Source organism: Helianthus annuus, chromosome 6, assembly GCF_002127325.2.
Source record: "Helianthus annuus cultivar XRQ/B chromosome 6, HanXRQr2.0-SUNRISE, whole genome shotgun sequence".
Classification (NCBI taxonomy): domain Eukaryota; kingdom Viridiplantae; phylum Streptophyta; class Magnoliopsida; order Asterales; family Asteraceae; genus Helianthus; species Helianthus annuus.
The window spans coordinates 136,779,362-136,788,961 of NC_035438.2; positions in this window are offsets into that span (position 1 = coordinate 136,779,362).

The window sequence follows — 9,600 nt, forward strand, 5'->3', positions numbered from 1 at the left end:
CTAGGATGTTAGATCCTACTCTCGTGACCCAACTCTCGCGCTTAACCTTGACCTATCTTTCTCGCGCAACGGGTCGGAACGCATAGCAACCTGTCTGCACATTCAAGAACTTCATAGACAATCGTCCAAGCACATTCAGTGGCACGGAAGGAGCAGTGGGACTACTCCATCGGTTGAAAAGCTCGAGTCGGTTTTCGAGATGTGTGAATGCCCTGAGGCTCGCAGGGTGAAGTTCGCCACTGGCGCACTTGAAGGGATTGCGCTCACTTGGTGGAACGCACAAGTGCAGATCTTAGGGTTGGCAACTGCTAACGCCACACCCTGGAATGATTTCAAGAATGCATTAAAAGGGAATACTGCACGCGTGATGACATCCACGAGTTGGAAGTGGAGCCTTACCATTTGAAAATGACGGGGTCAGGAATTGATGCTTATACGAAACGGACGAACGAATTGGCCATCTTGTGTCCAACCATGGTGGACCCTCCAAGCAAGCATATCGAATTGTATCGCAAGGGTCTAGCCTCAGAAATTCAGAGCTATGCTACATCGGCTAACCTCGACAACATTCAAGACATTCGGTGTCTTGCTTATCGCCTCACGGATCAGGCGGTGGAACAGAACAGGCTGCCTAGTTGTATCAGCGCTATTACTACCGCTACCACTTCTGCTACTCCCGCTACTCCTAGTGACAACAAGCGGAAATGGGATAGGTATTCCAGCAAGGGTTCAGCTACCGTTCGGTCTCAAGCACAGCAGCAGCACAAGAATAGTGACCGCCAGAGCACAGCAGAAACTAAGAATTCAGGAGCCCACGGCTTGCAAATCGGAATCGCCAGCAGCAACAGCAAGCAGAAATCCTATGCAAAGAAAAGATTGTTCGTATTCCTCGTTCTGGTCAAGAACCTCTCGAAGTTCAAGGCGACAAGAGTGGTGCCGTGGTTGGCATCATCTCTTACTTGAAGACGCAGAAATGTTTGCGTAAAGGAAAGGAAGCTGGAGGATATCCCAGTTGTACGTGATTTCCCTCAGGTGTTTCCTGAAGATTTACCTGGTTTACCTCCTCATCGTCAAGTCGAGTTTCGGATTGAGTTGGCTCCTGGAGCAGCACCTATAGCTCGCGCACCGTATCGTTTAGCTCCAACCGAACTGGAAGAACTGTCGAAGCAGCTGCAAGAGCTCTTGGAAAAGGGCTTTAATCGCCCAAGCTCTTCGCCTTGGGGAGCTCCAGTGTTATTCGTGAAGAACAAAGACGGAACATTCAGGATGTGTATCGACTACCGTGAACTTAATAAGGTGACGGTGAAGAACCGTTATCCTCTTCCGCTCATGGATGACCTATTCGACCAGTTGCAAGGGTCGTGTTACTATTCCAAGATTGATTTAAGGTCAGGGTATCATCAGCTGAGAGTCCGGGATGAGGACGTCTCCAAAACCGCTTTCAGAACTCGCTACGGTCATTACGAGTTTCTTGTCATGCCATTCGGGCTTACGAACGCGCCTGCAGTCTTCATGGATCTTATGAACAGGGTGTGCAAACCCTATCTCGACAAGTTCGTCATTGTTTTCATCGACGACATTCTGATCTACTCCAAGAGTCAGGAGGAACACGAGCAGCACTTACGTCTTATCTTGGAACTTCTTCGAAAAGAACAACTGTACGCAAAGTTTTCAAAATGCGACTTCTGGCTTCGTGAAGTCCACTTCTTAGGCCATGTGGTGAACAAGGATGGGATTCATGTCGATCCATCCAAGGTAGATTCGATCAGAAATTGGCCAGCACCGCGTACACCGACAGAAATACGCCAATTCTTGGGTTTGGCGGGGTACTACAGGCGATTTATTAAAGACTTCTCCAAGATCGCGCAACCACTTACTATGTTAACACAGAAAGGTGTCGTTTACAGATGGGGTAATACGCAGGAAACTGCTTTTCAGTACTTAAAGGATAGATTATGCAGCGCACCTATCCTCTCATTGCCCGAGGGCACGGATGACTTCGTGGTTTACTGTGACGCATCGATACAGGGGCTTGGTTGTGTATTGATGCAGCGGGATAAAGTTATTGCCTACGCCTCTCGGCAACTCAAGATTCATGAACGGAACTACACGACGCACGATTTAGAGCTGGGAGCTGTTATTTTCGCGCTTAAGATATGGCGACACTACCTGTACGGTACCAGGTGCACGATTTACACCGATCACAGGAGTCTCGAGCATATTCTTAAGCAAAAGGATTTGAATATGCGTCAACGGAGATGGGTTGAACTTCTAAACGACTATGAATGCGCCATCAAGTATCATCCAGGCAAGGCCAATGTTGTGGCTGATGCCCTCAGTCGGAAAGACACTCTACCGAAGCGCGTGCGAGCGTTACAGCTTACTATTCAGTCTAGTCTTCCCTCTCAGATACGAGCTGCTCAGATGGAAGCTCTGAAACCCGAAAACGTCAAAGCTGAAGCCTTACGCGGCTCAAGGCAACGCATGGAACAAAAGGAAGACGGCGCTTACTACGTAACGGGGCGTATTTGGGTCCCACTTTATGGCGGTTTACGCGAACTTGTAATGGATGAAGCTCACAAGTCTCGCTATTCGGTACATCCAGGGTCGGATAAAATGTACCACGACATCAGCACTACTTATTGGTGGCCTAGTATGAAGGCTCACATCGCTACGTACGTTGGAAAATGCTTAACCTGTGCGAGAGTCAAGGTTGAATATCAGAAACCAGCTGGTCTACTTCAGCAGCCCAAGATACCGCAGTGGAAATGGGAAGAAATTTCCATGGATTTCGTTACGGGCTTACCTAGATCCCAGCGTGGGAATGACATTATTTGGGTGATCGTTGATCGACTCACAAAGTCTGCTCACTTCTTGGCTATCAAAGAAACGGATAAGTTTTCTACCCTAGCAGACATCTACTTGAAAGAAGTTGTTTCAAGGCACGGAGTGCCCACTTCTATTATTTCGGATCGCGATGCACGATTCACGTCAGAGCTTTGGCAAGCGATGCACAAATCCTTCGGCTCACGATTAGACATGAGCACAGCATATCATCCTCAGACGGATGGGCAGTCTGAGCGAACTATCCAAACTCTAGAAGACATGCTTCGAGCGTGTGTTATCGATTTCGGCAACGGCTGGGAAAAGCACCTCCCTTTGGTGGAGTTCTCGTACAATAACAGTTACCATACCAGCATTCAAGCCGCTCCATTCGAGGCATTGTACGGACGTAAATGCCGGTCACCTCTCGGTTGGGCAGAGGTGGGGGATAGTCAGATTACAGGACCAGAAATGGTAGTTGACGCTACCGAACGGATTGCACAAATACGACAACGCATGGCGGCAGCACGCGACCGTCAGAAAGTCTACGCGGATAAGCGTAAGAAGCCATTGGAATTTCAGGTCGGGGACCGGGTTTTATTAAAAGTCTCACCCTGGAAGGGTGTGGTTCAATTTGGTAAACGAGGCAAGCTCAATCTACGGTTTGTTGGACCGTTCGAAATCACTGAAAGAATAGGCCCAGTAGCCTACATACTGAACCTACCAGCTGAACTCGGTGCAGTTCACAATGTATTTCACGTGTCGAGTCTGAAGAAGTGCCTATCAGATGAGACCCTCATAGTTCCTTTTAAGGAACTCACTATCGACGAGCGGTTGCAGTTCGTCGAGGAACCAGTTGAAATCACGGACCGGGATGTTAAGGTCCTCAAACACAAGAGAATCCCTCTTGTCCGAGTTCGTTGGAACTCCAAACGTGGCCCAGAGTACACCTGGGAACGCGAAGACCAGATGACAGAAAAGTACCCCCAGTTATTCGAAACCAATGCAACCACTACTGAGGCTGAAGCTACTACTACAGAATTTCGGGACGAAATTCCAAATCAACGGGGGGATGATGTGACACCCCAGGAAAACCAGTGAACGATATAACTTACTTAGCTTCCTCAGTGAGTGCGTACCAAATTTCGGGACGAAATTTCTTTTAAGTTGGGGATAATGTGACAACCCAAGTTTCCGACTTTCACTTTCGCATTTATTGTGCGTTGACTTTGACTGGTTGGTCGTTTGACTTGTGGACTTGAAATTGTACGCGTTGTGTTTTAATGAAACGTATTGTCATTTTGCATATATGTGATTACTTGTTGTGTAGAAAATAATATCAGGATTATTATAAGACGCTTAGACTAAATCACGTAATGCCCGACGAAACAGAATTATATTCGCCATTTAACCGACTCGACGAAACATATGTGTTTCGCCGAGCCTGGATTCGCCAAAACCGCCAAAGCCCAAATCACGGCCCAAATTAGTTTGCGTTAAATATATACTAGATTAAGGGGACGGTTACCAAGAGACTAAAAACCCTATTCCTCCTCTAGTGCGTGACGGCAATTGCAAGATTCCAAACCCCCTCCATTCGATCAGTCTAGTGACTCTCCCTTTCGGTAAGTGCACTATTGTTGAATAAAATCAATTGTTTAAGCTATTCGTTTATTATCACTATGGTTTCTTGATGAACGCAAGATTCAATGATGTTATGTATGTAGATACATGTTATTATTTACAACTGTTATGTATGTGTTCCTGAATGATCTGCAAATTGATTTATAATTGATGATTAAGTAGTTTGAATATTCTCATATCATTGGTTGGAATATGGTTGTGTGTTATTGGTTCATGTATCGGCTGGCACTAGTGTAGGTCCAATCACAATTTTTAGTAGCAAAATTAAATTGACTGCATATGATTATTGGATAGCCACTTTGATATGATAGCTTATATGTATTCATGTACAGCGTGATGATGATCTGGTTAGTTTTATGAGATTGAGCAAATCAATATTATCAATCAATATTATAAAGCATGCTGACTTTTGTAAATTCCAACAGCAAAAGGAAAATGTCGGCTAGTAACATGGTTAGGGGTGTAGAGTTCAAGGCCAAATGTTAGTAAGTGGCAGGAAAGCATGTGAGTTTGGGCGGCCATAAATTCTGATTGGTTGGGTGTTGGGCGGCCAATGAAGCCCATTGGTTGTGGGCTTGGCCCAACCGAATTATAGTGGGTGGCGGCTAGTCCTTACACATGGCCATCTCACTTTAGTTTATTAATGATAATTTTCGGTCAAACTTTCCGAGTAGCATTGATTGCCGCCCACCATGCTAGTAGGTGCACATATATTGTCTGTTGTAGACAATTAAAAATTGGTTGTATATTGTTTGCAAGTGGGGAATATGGGCGGCTGGGAAAAAGGGGGTCCAATCGGAAGTATAGCATGTGATAACTTAAGATTCATGACAAATGTGTTGTGTTGTTGCCGTTAAGCGATTGGTGGGGTGGGCGGTCAACCAAAGCCATTGGTTGTGGCTTTGGCCCAATGGTGCTTGAGAAATAAGGGTAGTATATATTAGAACATCCGACTTTTAACCCCAAGACCCCATGTCCGAGTTTTGATCCCTCTTTGTCCGAGCTTTGTATGGGGACTTCCCTGTCCGAGTTTAAAGGGGGGGAGCTCCTTAGTCCGACTTTGTGTTATTATATGTGGTCCGATTTTAGTGTAAAAACTGCTTGTCCGATCTTATTTACCTTAGTGCCTGGTCCGAGCTTCACTAGTATGTAAAGGATCTGAGGTTATAAGAATGAATCCTGTCCGAGATTGTATAAAGGATCAAAAGTCCGATTTACTTATGCTTATACATGTTTGAATGCATGATATGAAATACAGTGATGTTACATGCTTTGAGTTCTGTTACACTTGAAAAGATTTTCTGTTTGTGATGGCAAGTCCATGAGAAACAACATGCTACTATGCTCTACCTGTATGTGATTATGTGACACTTGACTGAATGATACCATATGCGCAAACAACCTTTATCATATCATTCCGTACACAATGAACGTACATAACACAATTGCTTGTATAACAAAGACTTGTAAACCCTATTTGCTTGCAATCACTTATCTCGGATTTATGTGCAATGCATCCTAGGTCGTGTGTACCGGACTTAGACAGTTAATTAATCCTAGAAGCAATAACATACCGAGCAAACCAAGGTGAGTTCACACAGCCAAGGCATGGGTTCCCAGGGTGGGAATGGGTTGGATGATTACTTGTGCATACTTTGATACTGTAACGAACGATTAAACTGTTGATGCTTACGAACTACTCAACTGCCTTCGCACCCACCCTGGTCGGTAAAGACTATGGTCGCGAACGAACTGATAAATTGCCTTCGCACACACCCTGGTCGGTAAAGACTATGGTCGCGAACTAACGAACCTAATCTTCGCACACATGCCTGGGAGGCCGCGATGGAACTGATACGATATGAAACTTAACTGAACGAACGCACTATTACCCAAACTAAACTATTAACTGTGAACTCGCTCAACTAGTTTGTTGATTATCTGCTGCATGCCTTGCAGGACCTTAGGTACATATTGGAGCTTGCACAAGGAAGGAGCAGGTCGTTGTGGGGCTTGGATCTTGATCATCTTATTGAACACTTTTGATATTTGACATTTATTTGCTATGAGTTTTACAATAATACGCTTCCGCTAAACAATGACAACTTACTTATGTTTTGGAAACACCTTTCATATGGAATTGGTTTGGTTTATATTGCACTTACTTTTACTTTATACAATGTTCTGTATGATTGGTGGCTTGATCCTGGTCAGTCACGCTCCCAAGCGGTGATACTCCGCGTGTGGATTTTGGGGGTGTGACAAGTACGAAGCGAACCGTACTCAAGACAGTGGAGGACCAAGCAATGCTAGACGTAATGGACATGGAGATTCGTCTGGAGGAAACGCAGCTCAAGGCTGCACCTTCAAGCAGTTCCTCGACTGCAAACCAATGAACTACGATGGCACTAGAGGAGCAGTAGCGTTTGTACGCTGGACGGAAAAGACTGAAGCCACTATCCGAATGAGCAAGTGTACCGCGGATCAGCAAGTCACCTTTGCTACTGGGCTGTTTGTTGATGAAGCTCTGACATGGTGGAATTTGCAAGTTCAAACCTTGGGTGATGATGCCGCGTATGGCATGACTTGGGATGAACTGAAAGAAAAGATGAGAGAGAAGTACTGCTCTCGTGCCGAACTCCAAAGGTTGGAGACGGAGTTCTGGCACTTGACTATGGTGGGTGCTGACATCACTGGGTATACTCGAAGGTTCCATGATTTGTCTAGGGTGATTCCCTACATGGTGACTCTGGAATTTAAGCACGTTGAACGCTGTATTTGGGGACTGGTCCCAGAGTTTCGCGGCATGGTAACTTCGGCCAAACCACAAACAATCACCGAGGCTGTAACTCTGGCTGTCAGCCTTACTGAAGATTGTGTTCGTATGAAGAAGCTATCATTGGACCCAACAGAAAATACCGAGACGCATGCTGAGTCGTCTGGTGACAAGAAAAGAAAGCATTCAAATCTGAGCCAAGCAACCCGCAGCAACAACAAGGGTTCGAACAACAAGAAGCGTGGCACTAACCCACCTAGGGAGGCAAAAACCTTCGCAGCTGCAAATGAGTCTGGAGCTAAGAAGTATCAGGGCACTCTGCCCAAGTGTAACCGCTGTGGTTTTCACCATATGGGAAATTGTCGCGCTGGGAAGTGCGAGAACTGCGGAAAGTCAGGCCACCATACCGAGGATTATTGGGGTAAAGGTATTGGAGGCCGCAATAGTAATGGTAGTAGGAACGGGAATGGAAACCGTAACGGTGCTGGAAATGGGAACGATGGTGGGAATGGAAATGGCAACAATAACCGGGTTGGAAATGAAGCTGGGCGAAACCAAGGATGCTTCAGCTGTGGGAGCAATGAACATTTCATGAAAGACTGCCCAAGGAGAAACAACGCTCAGGCTCGAGCATTTGTGATTGGAGCAAGGGACGCACGCGAGGACCCTAATGTGGTCACTGGTACGTTTCTCGTTAACAATCACTTTGCATCCATATTATTTGACACTGGTGCCGATTATAGTTTCATGTCTGTGGAATTTAAACGTATGCTTGGGATAGAGTCTAGTAGATTGGATATTCCATACTCCATAGAACTAGCCAATGGTAAACTTGTTGAATCCGGCGAAGTTGTTAGAGGCTGCACACTAGAACTTGGTGAACGAAGATTTAGCATCGACCTCTTACCTATTCAATTGGGTAGCTTTGATGTAGTGGTCGGAATGGACTGGTTGTCCAAGAACAAAGCTGAAGTCATTTGTCATGAAGATCATTCGCATCCCTTTGGCGAATGATGAAACTCTCATCGTACATGGAGAAAGACGAGGCGCGCCTCTGCGAATCATCAGCTGCATGAAAGCGCAGAAGTGCTTAAGGAAAGGATGTGTCGCTTTCCTGGCACATGTTGTAGACAAGAAGGCTGAGGAGCCGAAGCTCGAAGACATTCCTGTGGTGAAAGAATTCCCTGATGTCTTTCCCGAAGATCTTCCAGGACTACCTCCGCAACGACAAGTCGAATTCCGTATAGACTTGGTTCCAGGAGCCGCTCCTGTAGCCAAGGCACCCTATCAGCTTGCACCATCCGAAATGCGAGAATTATCTACACAACTCCAGGAGTTGCTGGATAAAGGATTCATAAGACCAAGCTTCTCGCCTTGGGGAGCTCCAGTACTGTTCGTGAAGAAGAAGGATGGAACACTGCGGATGTGTATAGATTACAGAGAACTGAACAAGCTCACTATCAAGAATCGGTACCCACTACCGAGGATTGATGACTTATTTGATCAATTGCAAGGATCAAGCTACTATTCCAAGATCGACCTTCGATCTGGATACCATCAGTTAAGGATACAAGAGGAAAGCGTACCAAAGACTGCATTCAGAACACGCTATGGGCATTACGAGTTCCTTGTGATGCCATTTGGACTGACGAACGCGCCGGCGGTATTTATGGATCTGATGAACCGCGTATGCAAACCATATCTCGATAAATTCGTGATAGTATTTATCGATGATATCCTGATCTACTCACGGACGAAAGAAGAGCACGAGCAACACCTCAGAACCATACTGGAACTACTGAAGAAAGAGAAGCTCTATGCAAAATTCTCAAAGTGCGAATTATGGATTCGCGAAGTTCAATTTCTTGGTCACGTTGTGAATGAGAAGGGCATTCACGTAGACCCATCCAAGATTGAAGCCATAAAGAATTGGGAAGCCCTCAAAACCCCAACTGAAGTTCGTCAATTCTTGGGCTTAGCGGGCTATTATCGGCGATTTATTGAGAATTTCTCAAAAATAGCTCAACCGCTAACAACCCTTACGCAAAAAGACAAGAAGTACGATTGGGGCGTTAAACAAGAAGAAGCCTTCCAACTACTCAAAAACAAGCTATGCGATGCACCAATACTATCATTACCCGAAGGCACAGAAGACTTCGTGGTATATTGCGACGCTTCACGACAAGGTTTGGGTTGCATGCTCATGCAACGCCAAAAGGTCATCGCTTATGCTTCAAGATAATTGAGAGTACATGAAAGGAACTACACCACGCACGACTTGGAACTGGGTGTGGTGGTCTTCGCCTTGAAGATCTGGCGACATTATCTATATGGCACTCGATGTACAATCTACACAG